We start from the raw sequence: 18,726 nt of genomic DNA on the forward strand, positions 1-18,726 counted from the left end.
TTATGTAGAATTATTTGATAGGACTTGCACTTTGAAGTGGTTCTATTAAGCTTTTCTTTTTTTCTTTTTTGAAAGAAATTACTTTTATTTTGCAGGAGTGCATTTGATTGATATTGATCTAACAAGTACACTTATAATGTTACAAAATACTTATTTAAAATACATGATAATCTTTTAGAATTTTTTATTTGTATTTTTTATCAGCAAATCGGCTCATTACACTGAAGCTTTGGTCTGAGAAACAGCATTTCTGTCAAAAAAGGAATAGCGATGTGTCTTTAGTCACAATGTATTGTTCAAGAGCTTCTGTAAGCATGTACGGTAACTCTTCAGATTCCTGGAAGCCTGATCCATAGGTGTGGAGTATTGTGTGATCTTTGATGGGTTGATGGTCAGTGTGTGTGGCTGAGAGGAAGACATTCGATCAATGAAGCTCTGAGATCTTCAACATGTCGAAATCCTAGCCCTCAGCTCCGAACACTCTTTATCAAACAGACTTTCATTCACTTGTTCACTCCATCCTTTCCTCTCCCTGCTCCACACTCACCATTCCGTTGTCTCTCAGGGATTTCTTTCATTTAATTCTGTGCTGCAGTAGTCCTGGGCTGAGTTTAAAGGGCTTGAATAACTGTTAGGACAGATCAATAGAGCCTGGCACCAACATCAGCTCTGTGGAGACAACACACACACACACACACACACACCACAGAAAGGAAACAACAATCTTTCATCAATACTACAGCATCTGACTGGAGACTCAAGGCAACTTCACCACCACCTCGGTCTCTAATTATGTCCTTCACCCTGTCCTTATGCTGTATTATTATTATTATTATTATTATTATTATTATTATTATTATTATTATTAATTTTTTTGTAATCAGTACATACTTTAACAATTATAATTTCAGTATAATTCAAAAAATGTTCACTCTCAGGCTTTGGTACAGGTGTCTGTTTTTTATTTATTTATTTTTTTTAATAACCATTACATCACATCAAATCAAATATATACCTCAGCAATCATGCCCACCTTAAAGACATAGTACAAGTTTTTTTTTTTTTTTTTTTTTATGTATTTTATTTTTTATTTTTATTAATTTTTTGTACTCTGGAAATAAAATACAATTATTATATATAAAAAAAAGATTTAACAAAAGATGAAAGTTTATTGTTGTTATTTTATATATATATATATATATATATATATATATATATATATATATATATATATATATATATATATATATTTATTTATTTATTTATTTATTTTTTACTGACTGGGTAGTACACTCCAGAGCAAATAGGCTACTCAATTTTCCCCTTTTGAATTCAGGCCATGAAGTGCAACCGGATGAGCTTTACACACATGCCACAAACAGCTAGAGTGTAGGAGGGAAACTAGAACAGCCAAATGGCTTCATCAATAGCACTGATGGCAGAAGGAAACTGAGAGCCCCATTGTCCGTAAACGTAATGCACATCACCTATTAATATCCCTTAACACACACTACAAGTCACACACAAACCACAATCACAACACACAACTCATATCGCACATGCTGATAACGGCTCCATATTGAATGACAAGCTAGAGAGCCACCTCATATCTCAGAGCACACCGAGAGATCCACAGCACTTAATGTGAAGTGTGTGTGTGTTATCCCATCTGGACGGATTTCTTTACCCGGGTTTCCCCTCCCTCCTACTCACATGAGGTTGTTTTCTTGTTGAGCGGCAAATCTTTCGGAAAAACGAATGGGACGGGAGAACTGAAGAAGTACGCTAATGGATTCATGAGGTCAGGCTGAAACAGCAGATCAAGACAAACACACGCAGACGCAAAGCAAACCTCTGAGGAACAGTTGGACAATACAGGCAGCTCCATGATGACAGCGTTTCACTCTAGGCATCTGTCTAACAGAGCGAATGAACTTGATAGAGCGTTTGCTCTCAGAGACAGTGAGAGCTTCAACTGAAAGCTTCTGTCTGTGAGTGTGACAAACAGACTGTTAGATGACAGCATCACTAACAATTTGCAGAGTGGCTATTACGAGGCGTGACACTCCGCTGTTGATTAATGCAACCGTGAATGTCACTTTTTTTAACAGCACTGTTTTTTTGCACTGCGTATAATATTACTTTTGTCAATGTCTAAATTTAGTCAATATAAAATGCGGCTTTCCTTTCTTTTGCTATCAGTCAGGTTGCACAGCATTAACTAACAACAAAATAGGGTTAATTCACCCAAAAATGAAAATTGTGTCATTATTTGCTTTCATCTGTGGAACACAAAAAGATATTTTGAGATTTTTAATTTAGTTTTATTTATTTATTTTATTATTATTATTATTGTCCATGACATTATTAGTATTACTATTATTGTTTTATATATTGTTTTGTCTTCCACAGAAGTCATACATGTTTGGAACAACATGAGGGTAAGTAAATAATCTTTGATCTTTGGGTGAACTATCCCTTTAACCCTATAAAGCCTACAGTATCATATTTGATAAGCAAGGCTCTAAATTATCAACTAAATCCAAATAATTTATATAACACACGCACACACGAAACACAAGAAAATTATTATTATTATTACTTTACAGAATTAAGCTGGATTACACTGTTTGCATATCAATCCCCAAAAGATAAAGTCAGGTCTCGACCTATACTTTTTCTCATTTGACTTGGAAATATGTCATACAAAATAAGTAAAATTAGCTGTGAATCCATCGTCCGTTCACTTTTTTTTTTTTTTTTTTTTTTTCGCTTTAATCAGCAATTTGTCCTGTAAACTGTCCTAAGTCTGAGAGAAAGATTATTTGAAAACATTACTCTCCTTATGATCTCCAGCAGGTGTGCAGTAATTATAACACACTATATTTGCAGCTACCCTACTGCAATTTTATTGCAATGAACAAAAATGAAACTTTTTTTTTTTTTTTTTCCTCTCTAAGGCATCCCAGAATCTGCTGTCTCCATGGGAACAATCTCACAGTGCATACCTTTCTCCTTTTCGATACTCTCTCTCTCTCTCTCTCCTTTTCTTACCACGGTATCATGAAGACTCACTACGTAGACCCTCTCCCTCATTTCTCCTCCTTTTCTGTCCTTTTTTCCTTCCTGATTTAATGATCTGACCAATTAGGGCTGTAGTATCTCAAGGATGCTTGGCAGGGTTGTAATTGGAAGAGCTCAGAGTTTCTTTTTAATCATTAGCTTTAAGAAACTGTCTGTGCATTTACAATTAATCCTTTCAGAGAGGAAGACAGCAGCAGAGGTAGAGAGGAAGAGGTCGGCTGGCGCTACATGCACTGAATGTATTTCACAGCAGGATCTCTGGTGCTCCTGTAGTACAGTCCATACTAAAGTCGCACATCTGAGCTCAAATGTAGGACATTACTGCCACCTAATGCCAAGGAGTGGAACTAAGACCAATGGGAGTAAGGAAACTTTGTGGTTAAGGATCAAGTAGCCAGAGAATAGAGGACAAATTAGCCTTTTTTCATGGACAGCGCTAATAGTGGTGAACCAATTTATGAAAAATGAATTCAATTAGCAACAGATGACAAATGCAAAGAGCTGTTATAATGTCATGCAGGACGACACCATAGAGACATACAAAGCCTGTGATTTTTTATTTCTAAAAGCAGGAACATATTGAGGACATTTATACAGAAATTACAGTAGCACACATCGCAGAGATGTTGCAGCCCAGATATAATGGCAACATACAGTAGGTACGCATGACTTTAAAGCTGATTGATACAATCCAGACATCCTCAAAACAGGGCACCATTCAGAATTAAACCATGATGCTTCAATTTCCCAAGACAAACTCGAAATGCTGGCTTGTCAGGCTTATTTGAAAAAATGAAAATAAATAATAATAATATAATAATGAAAGCGGGATTAACATAGTATACAAGAGTGTCCCATTTATCATGTTATGCTTCAGATGGATGCTCACTGCATTAGTGTGACTAGTACCTAATAGCTTTTTCAAAATTATGCCAAGTGTAGAGCGGGATGAGGGCCGTGAGGGCAGAGGATGGCATTTGGAACAGGGCCTTTGCCTGTAACTGTCACAGAGATTTACTACAGACAAACAAAACAGCACGACAAGGGGGAAATCGCTTCATTTCCTATGTTGTAGAACTTTAGCAAAGGTGAGCGCTACAGAGCTGCCAAAAACAGCTTGCCTCCGTTTACACACTTTCACAGTCGTGTTTTTGTTTCAGGCTGTTTTCGCAAAAAGCAATCTCTGATAACGATCCACACTTGGAAATCATTTCGGTACAAAAAGAAATGACAAGCCCCTGGCATTTCTCAAAAAAACAGAAAAACGTTTGTACTAAATGCATTCTGAAAGCTACATTCATTAGTTTCTGCCCTTATTTTACTTGCAAATGAGATTCCAGTCTAAATCTAAATGGCCATGTCATTATTTGACTGTTTGATCAATTTAATATATCTATATATATTTTATTTTTTTTCTCTTTTTGACATCTTAAGTATTCACGTCGGTTGTGAGTCAGCGACGTAAACACATAAGGATTATTAGTATACTGTGAGCAGTGCTTTCCCTCGCCCAGACTCCTCAGGTCCATCTGCCCACTGCTGTCCATCATCACACTGCTGCCTGAAGCCACAATTATGACTATTGTGGTTAATAAATTCAAGCACAGAATAAGAAATGTACAATGAGACGAGACATATGCGATCCCGCGGCATGTTGTATTCATGAGCTCCATGACCCCTGATGAACGGCAGCTGAAACGCTGCCTGAAAGGTCATTAAGCACAAAAGATTTGCTTCTGTAAAACTGGAGGATTATTGACTTGGCTAGATGATGTCTAGTGATAAAACTAAACTACCTAACTGCACTTTTTAGACTTTCTACAAATGCATTTTGATTTAATTATTACATTTATTTATTACATTTACATTTACTATCAGACTAACATTTTTTTTTTATTACACAATATAATTTTTTTTACACTTTATTAACAGCTCAAAAATAAACATGATGAATGATGGGATGCGCTTAGCCTCAGATACTGCTCTAAAGTGTGGAATTACTGTTCAGGCACAGCTCTTCTCACACTCTAATCAACACAACAGTCCTCAATCTTTGTCTTTATGTCTTCAGCTTTCAGTGGGTAGTCTAAATAGCACCCTATTGTCTTCAATTCCATTTTGATCTTATTATAGGAACTGAAATGTCTTAAATAAGCTCTTCAACCCTAAATGGCTTAGCGAGTCTTCTGTCAGGTGGACAATTAGTAGGGCAAAACAGCCCACACCACAGAGAGACAATAAACCAAGTAAGTGAATTCAATCTCATGACACAAAATGAAGCTAAACTCTTAGGTGTTGAGTTCAGCGGGGAGACAGCGGATGTCCTAATTAAATTGACACCCCATCTAAATTATCTGTGCGGGGACGGATTGAATCATCGTAACGGCGCACACAAACTAGCACGTCTCCACAGGTGCTGAGGGACTACACTAGCAGGCGTCGTCTCTGCGGACTGAACATACAGAGAACATGAGGCCAGAACTCAGATGTGGATTTGCTAATGAGGGTTTTATGTCTCAGGTGTGCAGACCACCTACATTTATATTAGACATCAACTGGAAAGAGAACAAATAGTGTTCTATGAATACAGATCAAAACTAAGAACTAAACGACAAACCGCATTAAGACATAATCAGGGATATATATCTAACATCTTACTGTTTAATCACTTTTACATTTTACAAATCAACACAGAAAGCAAACCTATTCATACAGGCATGTAAAGGGGGGTAAAAAGACACAAGCAGCATTCTACAGGTACGTTGTTGTCTAATGAAAGTTCTCTACGGCATTACTGCAATGGAAAAAAAATGGTGGTTGGTCTGGGAAAAATTAAATAATATTAAAAAAACGAACCACACTGGATATTTAAGGTCAAGTTTAGCGCATGCATTGTGTGTAAGGTATACTATGAATTTAAACAGATTTAGTAGGAAAGTTTGGTGTTCAGTGCATCACTGCTATTTTAGTATCATTGATCCAGCATTGAAATATTACTATTTCTAATTCTACTTTATTTTATTATTATTGCTGTTTTCTTTTAATTTAATTTGGTTAAATCTGATGTGCATTTTTCTGTCATTATATATATATATATATATATATATATATATATATATATATATATATATATATATATATATATATATATATATATATATATATATACACAGACATATATTGTAAAGGTCTATATAGTTTTTATTCATTGTTATTTATTAGTATTAGTTCATTTAGTTGTAGTTATTTTATAAATTCAAGTTAAACTAAAGTGAAAAATGTACTGTTTTAGTTTTAGTTAACAATAATAAACAAGGCATGCATACAGAAAATGAACATACTACAGTACATACTTTCATATATGCCCATATTTGCATACATAACGAAAGATTATACTCACCTTACATCTACATGCACAACACCCACCTTAACTTAATTTTTATTATTTACTGCTACATTTTCCCCAAATTACTCTCTATATATTTAGGCTTCTATTATTTGCTTTTATGTCCTTTGTTTTACTTTATTTTCTTTTTACACTGCTTCAGTATGCTTTACCAGTTCAAATGCACTGTTATTTATCCCTCCAATAAAGCAATTTAAACTGAAACAGGAAATGGAATTTGTGTGCTCTTTTGAAACAAGTCACCATTTTACACCAACAAGTAGAAATTTCTCTCTGTTTATAGTATCTTTAGATAAAGTATTGCTGAGTGTGAACAGCAGAGACAGGACTGTTATTAAGACCTGCCTGCTTTTATTAGTGGCTCGGGAGGCACACATGGGACAGGTTATAGCCAACCTGAATGGCTGTGATAAATTTAGGCCTGAGCACAGGAGACAGATTAAATTCAGTCAAGGCCCAGTCGATGGCTCTGTATTAAACGACAATGGAAGAGAAGGATAAAAAAGAATGTCACCAATATGGTTATTAAATGGACTCAGTCTCTGTGAACAACTCAGACAGTTAGCATATACTGATAATGGGACAGAGGAGAGAGATGATGGGAGAAAGTGGGAGAGATGAGTAGAGAAAGGGATGAGAAATAAAATGTTGAAGAGAAAGGAAAGAGAGGATAGTGCAGAACCTAAAAACAATGCCAGAACCATGACAGAATCAAAATCAGAGGGAGCTTTATTACCAAGTTCTGTATGTTTAAACACATGGGGCCCGTTTCACTAAGGAGGTTCAACCAACTCTGGGTTTAAACTTGAACTCTGAGTTGACTTACCCTGAGATGGGAAACTCTTGAGTTTTCGGTTACAGAATAGCTGAAATGAGTTGGTTTAATCAACTCTAAATTGACTGACTCTGAGTTAAGCGTGTGCACCACAAATATAAAAAGCCATTATCAATGGAGCACTGATATTACGAGTCACCATGGCAACAGCTCCCGCCAAAAAGGCGTCTGCATACTTCAGACTCAATACAAATGTAATTCTTATCACTGTTATAATATCACAGGTGGAAACTAGAAGAACGTTAGATTGATGAACTAATAGCTAATCATTTTATGGTATCTCATGGCAAAAAGTATATATAAACTAATATTACTAATAATAATATTTTGAGTGCAATTTTCTTATTTTACAAATGATCTGCCATTTATACAGTACAGACCAAAAGTTTGGACACACCTTCTCATTCAAAGAGTTTTCTTTATTTTCATGACTATGTCATGAGTCACACTGAAGGCATCAAGGGCTATTTGACCAAGAAGGAGAGTGATGGGGTGCTGCGCCAGATGACCTGACCTCCACAGTCACCGGACCTGAACCCAATCCAGATGGTTTAGGGGTGAGCTGGACCGCAGACAGAAGGCAAAAGGGCCAACAAGTGCTAAGCATCTCTCGGGGAACTCCTTCAAGACTGTTGGAAGACCATTTCAGGTGACTACCTCTTGAAGCTCATCAAGAGAATGCCAAGAGTGAGCAAAGCAGTAATCAAAGCAAAAGGTGGCTACTTTGAAGAACCTAGAATATGACATATTTTCAGTTATTTCACACTTTTTTGTTATGTATATAATTCCATATATAAAACCACATGTGTTAATTCATAGTTGTGATGCCTTCAGTGTGAATCTCCAATTTGCATAGCCATGAAAATAAAGAAAACTCTTTGAATGAGAAGGTGTCCAAACTTTTGGTCTGTACTGTATAGTACAGTCCAGACCAAAAGTTTGGACACGCCTTCTCATTCAAAGAGTTTTCTTTATTTGCATGCCTATGAAAATTGTAGATTCACACTGAACATGGTTTTATTTTTATTTTTATTTTTTAAATCAAGAGCTGAGGCTTGCTTCTGCAGTGCTTGGCTCCATAATTACTGCTTGCAGCTATATTTTATTATTATTATTATTTTACATTTTATTATTTCAATCATACTGTCATGTGTTTAGGTCTCATCTTTTCTTAGGTTCACTTAAAGTGGAAACTAAATGTCTTTTCCAAATGAAATATACAATCACGCATTGTTTATTACACAGAATCTGTACCAATATCATGGACCCTAAGCATCACTTGGCCACTGAGGGTAGTTTGGACTCCTCCTCAATGTATCCTGTAAATGTTCTCATACACTTAATAAAGGTGCTTTACGATGCCAAAGAATAACCTGTTTTGACTAAATGGTTTCATAAAGAACATTTCACATCTGAAGAACTGTTCTTTAGAGAAATTGTTGTTTAAGGTGAAAGAAGGTTCTTCAGATTATAAAAAGATCAGAAAGAGATGGTTCTTTAAAGAGCCCTTGACTGATTGTTCTTTGTGGAAGCAAAAAATGGTTCTGTGAAGAACCTTTTAAGGACCTTTATTTTTAAGAGTGTAATATGTATGTGTGTGTGTGTGTGTGTGTGTGTATATATATATTATGTTATTATATATATTATATTATGCAAGTAAACATATATCTAATGAACACAGTAATTCAGTTTTGTTTTTCACATGTTGTATGGACTATTGAGTTATACTTTAGCTTTTTTGCCCTCAAAATTCTCCTTTTGTGGTCCAAATAAGAAAGAATGGTATATGGCATGAGAACAGACCAGTTTAACTAAACGGTGGCTATATTTTATCTTTGGGGTGAATTAATTAACTTTAACCAATAACCTTTGAAATAATAGCAAAACTGTGGGGAGAAAAAAATACAGAAATCAAAATACAGAAAAATATAAATATTATTAAATTAATAGTAACTAATTTCATTTTTTTTTCTGTGATTTATAATTTAAATTGGTAGAAAACATTCAATGAGGACTTATTACAGGAATAATAATAATAATTTTGTTGCTTTAAATTGTATCAGTATCAGTATTAGCACTAATAATGTTTATAATAATAATAATAATAATAATAATAATAATAATAATAATAATAATAATAATAATATAGTATGCTTATGCTTATAATTATGATGCTGATTATAATTTTTATGGTTAAATAATAAACATTTCATTTCTGTAATATCTTGTAGTTAAAACATTTTAGCCTTTCCGTGATTTATTATTTAGACTCTGCTAAGCATAATTATTGTTTTGTGGGATTGGCAACAATGTCACTAGAGCATTCGTGCCAGTAAACCATTAATATAATAATAGCTGAATGTGGAATCTTCACTCACTGGTGGAGTGCTGCGAGGAGAGCTGCATGCAGAGATTGAAAAATAGAGACAGAATGAAGAAGATGAAGTGAGTCCAAATGATTGCCTGTTGTCACATAGACACAGACCCTGATGGACTAATCATACAGCCTATGACAGTGGCATAAACACACACACACACACACACACACACACTTCAGTCCTGCTATGTTGTCTATAAGTCATAGACATCAGACAGAAGGTTATTATCTGTCTCGCTCACAGTCTACTGTCATTCCTTGTGTATACCTGGACGAAAAGCTCCAGGATTCAACTAATGACCTTGACACATGGAGGAAAGACAGAAACACACTGACATGTCTGATCATGCCTAAATCCTTACTTGACCTTTTGTGTTCAACTTGTAGAGCAACTTAAAACTTTCCTCTCGAACTTTGAGGTGTTCTACAAAACATTAGACTCAACTCCCCTTAGTTACTGTTGCTAGGTCTGAAGGAACATACCATAGGACTGTGTTTTTATTTATTTCTTTATTTTTAAATTAGCTTATTAATTGGTAAAATATCATCAGTCATAAAAAAAAGAAAAAGAAAAGGTTGAATGAATTTATAAAAAAAAAAGCATTAAACATTTAATTTAAGACAAACCATTTTCTTTTACAAAAAAAAAAAAACTACATAATTACAATAGAAAATTTATAAAATATAATTACCGCAAATCAATCAAATGTGTGAAGATTCAAATTAGTTGATAACTTACTGTTATGCATATTAAAGGTCCCATGACATGGATTATTTCCTTTTCTATAAATGCTTTTTAATTTCCCTTAGGTGTACTTATATTGTTAGTGTGATTTTTACATTTAAAATTTAGAAATAAAAAGCATTTTTATATCCTGATATTAGCCCTCTGGCTTGAATGCTCTGTTTGAAGGGGCGTGTCTGCTGTGAGACCCCAAGTAAACAACAACTGTTGTGATTGGCTGACATCTTTGCATTCAAAATGCACAATTTAAATAACAGATTTGTTTTATGCTACTAAGAGAAACAACGTGAAATTGATCGTTTGGTCACTGGCTTGATTCACTGATGCATAAAAAGTATTAAACGATTTAGAAAGAAAGTCTGTGTGAACTTGAATGATTAGCTACACATCAGAAACCACTGATCACAGATCAGGCATTAATGAACACTGTTACTCACTGTTTGTGGCGGTGCTGTCGAATCCATATCGTAAAAGTCTGTTTGTAACGCCTGTGCTGACACTGCGACTGAATTATATGTAAATATTTGGGCGGGCAAAGCAGAGAAAGGGGAGGTAACATTTCTACTTATAACGTCACAAGGAGTAGATTCAAGATCAGCCTGGTTGAGCTTCCATTTTCGCAAAGGCAGAGAAAGCTAACAAAATCTCGATTTATACCGATTAAAATTTCTAGAAACTTGGGGACCATATACAGGCTAGGGGAACTCATATTAATGTAAAAAAAAAACTCTGAAAGTTAAATTTTCATATCATAGGACCTTAAAAGTTCATAAGTGCACTGCTGCTTTGTTTATAGTAGTACCCAAGGAAACGCTTTAAGCGCCACCTGCTGGCAGAGAGTGAATCTTCATCTCATTCAGCTCGTCTGCAGTTTCATGAGATATTTTTATGTATAGTTTCACAAAAAAAGATTAAAAGCTAAACATGTATGCAGCATCTTTGTTTGGATCATGATTAAAATGCAGTGGTTCCCTCTAATTTTAAATGGAAAGAGCACAGACAAAGCCTTATTTTGTTTAGATGAAGAGATTTATTTGTGCTCTCATTTGATTTGGGGCTTGTTTTAAAATTTCAATTTAGTTTTATTATTTATATTTACATTATATTTAAATTTTGTCATTTAGTAGATGTTTTTATCCAAAGCGACTTACAAATGGGGACTTATGTAAGCAATAAAAACCAACAAAAGAGCAATGATGATGCAAGTGCTATATTAGTATATTATAAAAGTATTATATTTCAATTTCACAAAGAAACATGCAGAATTTTTTTCCAAGCAATAATAAAAATACATGTTTAATTTATAATTTTTCTTAAATTTTGTCTAATTTTGTAAAAAAGCGAATCGTGAAATCAAAATAGTGAATTGAAACGAATTGTTATTGAAAGAATGGTCTACTCTGAACATTTACTGAACAATTTCAAACACAATTAGTAATCAAGATTGTATCCTACAGTAATTAGTGTTAAATGTATATATGTATAATGTATATTTAATGTATATTAATTTTAATGTATATTTGCTGACCATGTGGTTTCTAAAATCATACTGCATTTGTGCTAGGAAATATAAGAGGAAGTATAGCAGCAGGTTATCAGTGAGTTTGGGCCAGCTCTCCTCGTTAATGAAATTGCTATATTTTCCAGCTTGTACATTGGTTTGCATTGGTTATGGTTTGTGGTGGCAATTATTACTTCCTGTTCTGATGCTATAAACAGCACAAACCCCTAAACAGATTTAAAATCACCATCTTGAGAAAAATAAATCTAGTAGATTATAAGCAGTGGAGTGTATAAAATGTCAGTAATGTTAAAAGTAGAAGAATATAAAAAGCCACTGCATAAACCTGTTGAGCATTCAATAAAATGACCTATAAAGCCATATAATGCCTGAAACGGTCACTGTATTTTTATGGTCAAGCTTTGGAATCACCACTTCCAAGGAAAACAATTAAATTAAATTAAATTAAACTTCCCCAATCTCATTCTCTACCTTCCCATCTCTCTTTCCCTGTTTTTCACGCTCTCTCTCTCTGTTGATATCAGGTCCACAAGGTGATGATCTGTTTCCAGCTCTTGCCAGACAGGAGTCTCCAAGAGGATATTCCTCTCATTGCACACACACAGTGCAGATGCAGACACACAACACTCGACATCACTAGAACTCTCCCCAGGAGAACCTGAGAAAAAGGAGAGCAGATAACTGCTATTACTGAGACGAATGAGGGAGGGCAAGGACAACAGAAAGGGTGAGTAAACAACAAAAAAATATAAGAAATTAAAAACTAAATTTTTTTTAGAAGCTAAAAAAATAAACTATTAGTTGTTCCTTACTTTTTTTATATACGGAAAAAAAGAAAAAAATGTTTTTACTCAATTACAGTGAATGTGAGCAAAGCTTTCAGGGTAAAAAAAACAAACAAACAAACAAATAAAAAACCCCATAAAGTAGAGGTCCATACAACTCTTGCACTATTTTCCAAGTCATCTGAAACCAAAGCTTTTTGGAGAAACGGAGTAAAACTTATCTTCCACTCCAGTAAACGTAATTGCTACAACCAGATGACTGGGTCATCAATCAGAGAACCTGATCAGTCCAATTCATGAACAAATCCTTCAGACAACAGATCTGGCATCAAATAACTATTTCTGAATCACATGTTTCTACTTCTCTTATCAAAAGGAGTACTAGTGTTTGAATAAAGACACATTTTAACAGGTTATTCTAGTCGTTAACAGGCTACTGTAATTAAACTAATTTTATTTTCATTTTAATGTGATTTTGCATCCATTTATAACCTTGGAAGCTCCGCTCCCTTTAGTAACTGCATGGAGCGATTGACACATTATGAAAACATACAAGTTTAGAAGGGCATGAGGGTGAGTGAAGGATAACAGAATTAAAAAATTTGGGGCAATTATTCCTTTAAATAAGACAGAATAATCATAAATCGGACTGATAGGGTACTGGAAAGACAATGAAACACATGGTGAGTGTGAAAAGACTGACAGAGAGAGAAAGAAAGAGGCAGAAAAAGAGAGCAAACAGAATTGCCCTCATCGTTCAGTTCTTGGCAGTACATTCCCTCAGGTTACAAGAAAGCCAGAGAAGAGAGGCAAACAGAGACTCACAGACACTAAAGCTAATATAATGTTTTGCTTTCTTTTGTTTTCATTGTCTGACATGTTTCCCTTCCCCATTGTTTTATTCCTAATCTGAACAGGAGCTGCACTTTTGACAGACATTGATTTTTGGAAGAACAGACAGAAGAGATGCACTGTAGGAATGCAGCCAGGAAAGCGAGGGAGGAATGGGATATGGGAGACAAGAGAGAGAGGGACAGATTTAGTTTGGTAAAAGCAAGGTGAATCATCCAGAAGTGGAGGATCGTTAATGCTAGGCACTGCCGTATAAACACAAGAATCAGAAATAGGTCACAACTGAGATGAAAGGTCAAAACGGGTCACCTCTATTTATTCTTAAGTGACTAGAAAAGGCATTTTGGGCTTCAAAATTGTTGCAGAAAAGAGATCTTCAAGGCGAAGAAGCATATTGTATCACATTGTTAGATTTACGTAATGATTATTTTAACAACTTTTAAATATCGATGTACAAAGTTTTACATTTGCAGTAAAATGTTGTATGCAACATACATTTGAATTTAGAGGGATCATAAAACATTTAGCAAAATTTAGCTCCTTAACTGAAGCTTTGATTGAAGTTAAACCAATACTTTATTTTTGTTCAGACCATATTTTCTTGTTCAAATGAGAAATTTAAAAAAGTTATAATTGGTAGACCCCTGCTGTACTACTGCAGACAGAGTGTTGAAAACCCCCTAAGCCGGTGGTTGCCAACCCTTCGATCGCGTGGATCTTTATCACTGTCCCAGTAGCTCCCGACAACAATAGAAAAATAAATACAAAAATATATTACAGTTCTTCACTCTTTGTACTGCATTTTGTGCACATATTTTTCTGTTTCTTCGGGAGGAACTGGGAAAGTTCTAAACAAAAATACACCATTAGTCTGTAAACAGAACAGTTGCCAGAGACGCTGAAGATGGACGCAAAGAGGAAAATATACAGTAGCAGGCAGAGCAGCTCACTGTTCACTTTGGGGCGAAATATACAGAAAAAAATCTTAAATTCTAGGGGGTGAAGGATTATATGATTGTATCACTGGAGGGAACTTCATAAAAGTGTTGATAGCAATCAGATTTTCTTTTCCACTTACCTCCGAATAAAGTAGTATTTATAAGAATAACCAAGTAAATCCCTATTACTGCTGTTCCACAAGCGCCACCTGCTGTCAGAGTGAAATTTGCATATTGTTCATCTGCTGTTTTTTTTGTATCATGCAGGTTTTTTTTTTTTTTTTGTAATGATCATTTTATATATATATATATATATATATATATATATATATATATATATATATATATATATATATATATATATATATATATATATTGACTTAGATCTCATAACTTTAATTACTTTGAAAATATTACTAATTTACCATTTTATTCTTGTAAATGGCCTACTTTGAGACTATTCTCACAGCTATATAATAATAATAAAAATGTATTTTAAATTGCAACTAAAATCCCTGCGCAAACCTTGCAGCTTCTACATTCTCTGTGGTCGTTTGTTTGGTGCCATATGGTTGCTAGCACATCTCTAGTTTCTAGTTGCTTACTGCCCGGGGGCTTCAGGTACCTCGTTCAATACAAGTCTATGACATTTTTGCAAAAATCACAGATCACTTCGAAAAGTAGCAATAAATCCTGCAACAAACCCCTAAGCCTAAACAGTGATGCTTGCTTTAGCATAAGAAATGTTTAGCAAAAACCTGTAAATATGTAAGTAAATCCGAAGCCATTTATCATAAACTGATATAAAAATGACCTGCAGAAGTCACACACACGTCATATAAACACCAAAAGAGCATCATGGATGAATAATTATTCTGTTATCAAGTTCTGATATTATCAATTTATTTCCTTTATTTGTGACATCCACCAACCAGGATAGAGGTCAAATATTTTTCAAGTCCTTCTTTTGGCTACACATTTTATTTTGAGTTGTTATGAGAAGCTGGGTATTGTCCAAGTTTCCCATCTCTCAAGACCTACTGAAAACTGTTCCACCACTTTTTTCTGCTCAAACCTACCAGTTAATTTCAGAACTAAATTTAAACTCAACCCCACACAATTGAAAGTGTCTTACCTGACAGCGACATACACACCATCTTGCCACTGTCATCTCAGGATAGATTGGTCATATGGCAATTCTCCATCAGCCCCTTCCTCTGATCTGCTACTAGCCTGACCTGACACAAAAAGAGCACAAATGTACCATTTCTGTTTATGCTCAATTGTCTTTTTTACACAAAAATAGAGCAAGCACCTTGCAGCTGTGGAGGATTGGTTGTAATGAGTCCATCTGGAGAGCAGTCACAAGGCTGCAGGGTGAACAGGATTCTAAAGTGTTTGAGAAAACACACACAATTAAGTATGTGCACACAAACACACACTGTATCAAACACCCATAAGTCTTCTCGAGAGCATGCACACTGCGTTATCAATCACACACACGTCTCTAATAGTCCAGACAAACAAATGTCAGAGCTGACAGCAGCATGGTCAGGTTACATCCATCAGACAAATAATGCGATGCTTCACAGATCAGATCCCTGAATGAGAACCCTTCAGTGGTCCCTACAACTTGAAATCTAAAGTATTCAAGGTTTCTGATGGCTTTCTGATCTTAAAGGAAATTTGAATACAATGTTGCAAGATGTCTATCTATCTATCTATCTATCTATCTATCTATCTATCTATCTATCTATCTATCTATCTACCTTATTTTTCGGACAATAAGTCGCACCTGAGTATAAGTCGCATCAGTCCGAAAATACGTCATGATGAGTAGGGCTGTGTGTTTAATCGAAATTGAAATCGAAATCACAGGAGAGAGACAGAGTGGTATGGCGTCTGCATGGTCAGGTCAATAGTTAGGCAAATTAAAACTAAAGAAAAATGTTATGTAACTTAAGCTTTGAAAAGACAGACAACGAACAAAAAAAAAATAATTTACAAGAGCTGTGTCACAATGCATATCAAGAGCATCTCTTATTGCATGTTCGCTATTCCCACTACAGAAGACCGCACACAGATCCCGTCTCTAAATGTCTCTCATTTTCGCCCCTCTCTTCCCCACGTGTTGCGAATCCCGTGTCACGGACGAGCCGTTCACACTTGCCGCACTCTCGCAGCCTGTTTCGTAATGCTCGGTTATATTCTCGCGCGGCCCTGCACCGCAAATCTCCACGAGCGCCTCTGTCAGTATGAATGTCTGGAATGCAGGTGCGTAAGCTGCGTCAGCTCATGCCTGGCTCCGCGTTAAACGAATGTAATTTCAGTATAACTGCTAGCTAATTTCACTTGAATGAAATGAAACATTCGGCACATTTTCAGCACTAGTTCTTAAAAAAAAAAAAAAATATATATATATATATATATATATATATATATATATATATATATATATGTAACCCCTCCCAAAACACAATTGAAAATTGAAAGATTTCAGGGTTATAATGGGAATTGTATTGGATAGAACAACAGTAATTCCTATAATGCCAAAAACAAAAAGGAATTTTGTAATGGTTTCATGGAAACTGTAATATTTTTTTTTTTTTTTCAGCAGGGTAATAATACTCATACTGTGCTGCACATTATTGACAGTATTGAGCTGAAGCTTGACTTTGCAAATTTAAAATCGCAAATCAAATCGCAATCGAAATATCTATCAAAATTTGCAATTAGATATTTTCCCCATATCGCACAGCCCTAATGATGAGGAAAAAAAAAAACATATATAAGTCACACTGGACTATAAGTGGCACGGCGTCACGTCTTTAAAATTCAAACACATTGTTTTCTACAGTGTACACACACCGGCAGCGACATTCGCCGTCTGTCCGCGTCACCCAGCTACAACTCAGGACGCTGTTCAAATTCCTGCCGCGCCACAGAGCGCCATCTGCATAGTTTTATATTAAATTAGCTGGAAATTGAGCTTGTGCATATAGAATTTGCATGTCCGGTGTGCGATACCTCGAGATGTCCTAGATGCAGCAGGGCGCTTTTCATCCGGTGTGTGACCGCCTTTAGAGAGAAATATGAAGCTCTGCCAGAAGCAAGCCGGCAGCTCATGAGCAAAACAACATTCCTGGACCTGTGCTACCGGGATGACTACGACCCGAATGTTTAAGAGACCAATAAACTGTCATCCTCGGTAGGAAAGTGGAGTCAAAGCACCCAGTGAGAGAAGAGAGAGAGCAAAATGAGGAGGAAGCCGACATCGAGCCACAGCCCTAAAGAAAAAAAACTCTGGAAGCACTGTTAATAAATGCCATTTTATAGTGTTTTTATTTAGTAAGTTTTAGGTAATTATTTTACATTTGTTTCTTATATATATGTGTTACGTCCTCTGGACTGAATCTTATCTAAACTTTGTGTAATTTGGTATTAGTTCTATGGGTGAGGAAAAGAGCGAGGAAAAGAGGACACCCCCTCCCATCCCCCCACCCCACGGTGATACCGGTGTTGTCACACGTCGATTAACCGCTGGGAAATTTTCCTCACCGTGGCAACCCTAATTCACATACACACATATATTAATCATCCACAAGAAGACCAGTAGGATGCATTAAGCAAATAAATAGTGTGAGTTTTGATTGCATGCCTACTTTAAAGCCATTATGACATTATGTGTATTTTCTTTTTTTTTTTTTTTTCTCTCGGCAGCGTATATGTTTACAAACAGATCAACACATAAAACATACATCACAATTTTCACATATCATCAACCTGACAAATGAAAACCAGACCAGTGTAAGAAAAAGCAAGCATTTATGTAACTGTGACTTTTTCTCTGTGACCACTAGCCTCAATCTCCAATATACACAGCATATACTGCACTGTTTATCATGTCACCTGCTAAATTTTTACTTCAAGTAACCACACATTGTATTTCTATGTGCTAATAAAAGAAAGAAAGAAAGAAAGAAAGAAAGAAAGAAAGAAAGAAAGAAAGAAAGAAAGAAAGAATATTTATAACTGTTCATTCAATCTCCAGTCATGTCTACTTTAATGACAGATTGATACAAAAAAAAAAAAAAACATATAAAATTTGAGCTCTGTACAAGTAGACATAAAACAAACCCTGTTTCGCAAAGACCCAGAGGGAGCTGAGAGACAGTTTTGCAT

General features: G+C 35.3%; 1 long non-coding RNA gene across 1 annotated transcript; it reads right to left on the reverse strand.

Moving 5' to 3' along the window:
- Window positions 1–208: 208 nt before the first annotated feature.
- On the reverse strand, window positions 209–17,668 carry LOC113064124 (uncharacterized). The gene is made up of 4 exons (XR_003278807.1): window positions 17,572–17,668; window positions 15,860–15,933; window positions 15,680–15,782; window positions 209–669 (listed from the first exon to the last, which is right to left on the reverse strand). It is a non-coding gene; the product is annotated as an uncharacterized LOC113064124 (long non-coding RNA).
- Window positions 17,669–18,726: the final 1,058 nt, after the last annotated feature.

Source organism: Carassius auratus, chromosome 1 (assembly GCF_003368295.1).
Source record: "Carassius auratus strain Wakin chromosome 1, ASM336829v1, whole genome shotgun sequence".
Taxonomy (NCBI): domain Eukaryota; kingdom Metazoa; phylum Chordata; class Actinopteri; order Cypriniformes; family Cyprinidae; genus Carassius; species Carassius auratus.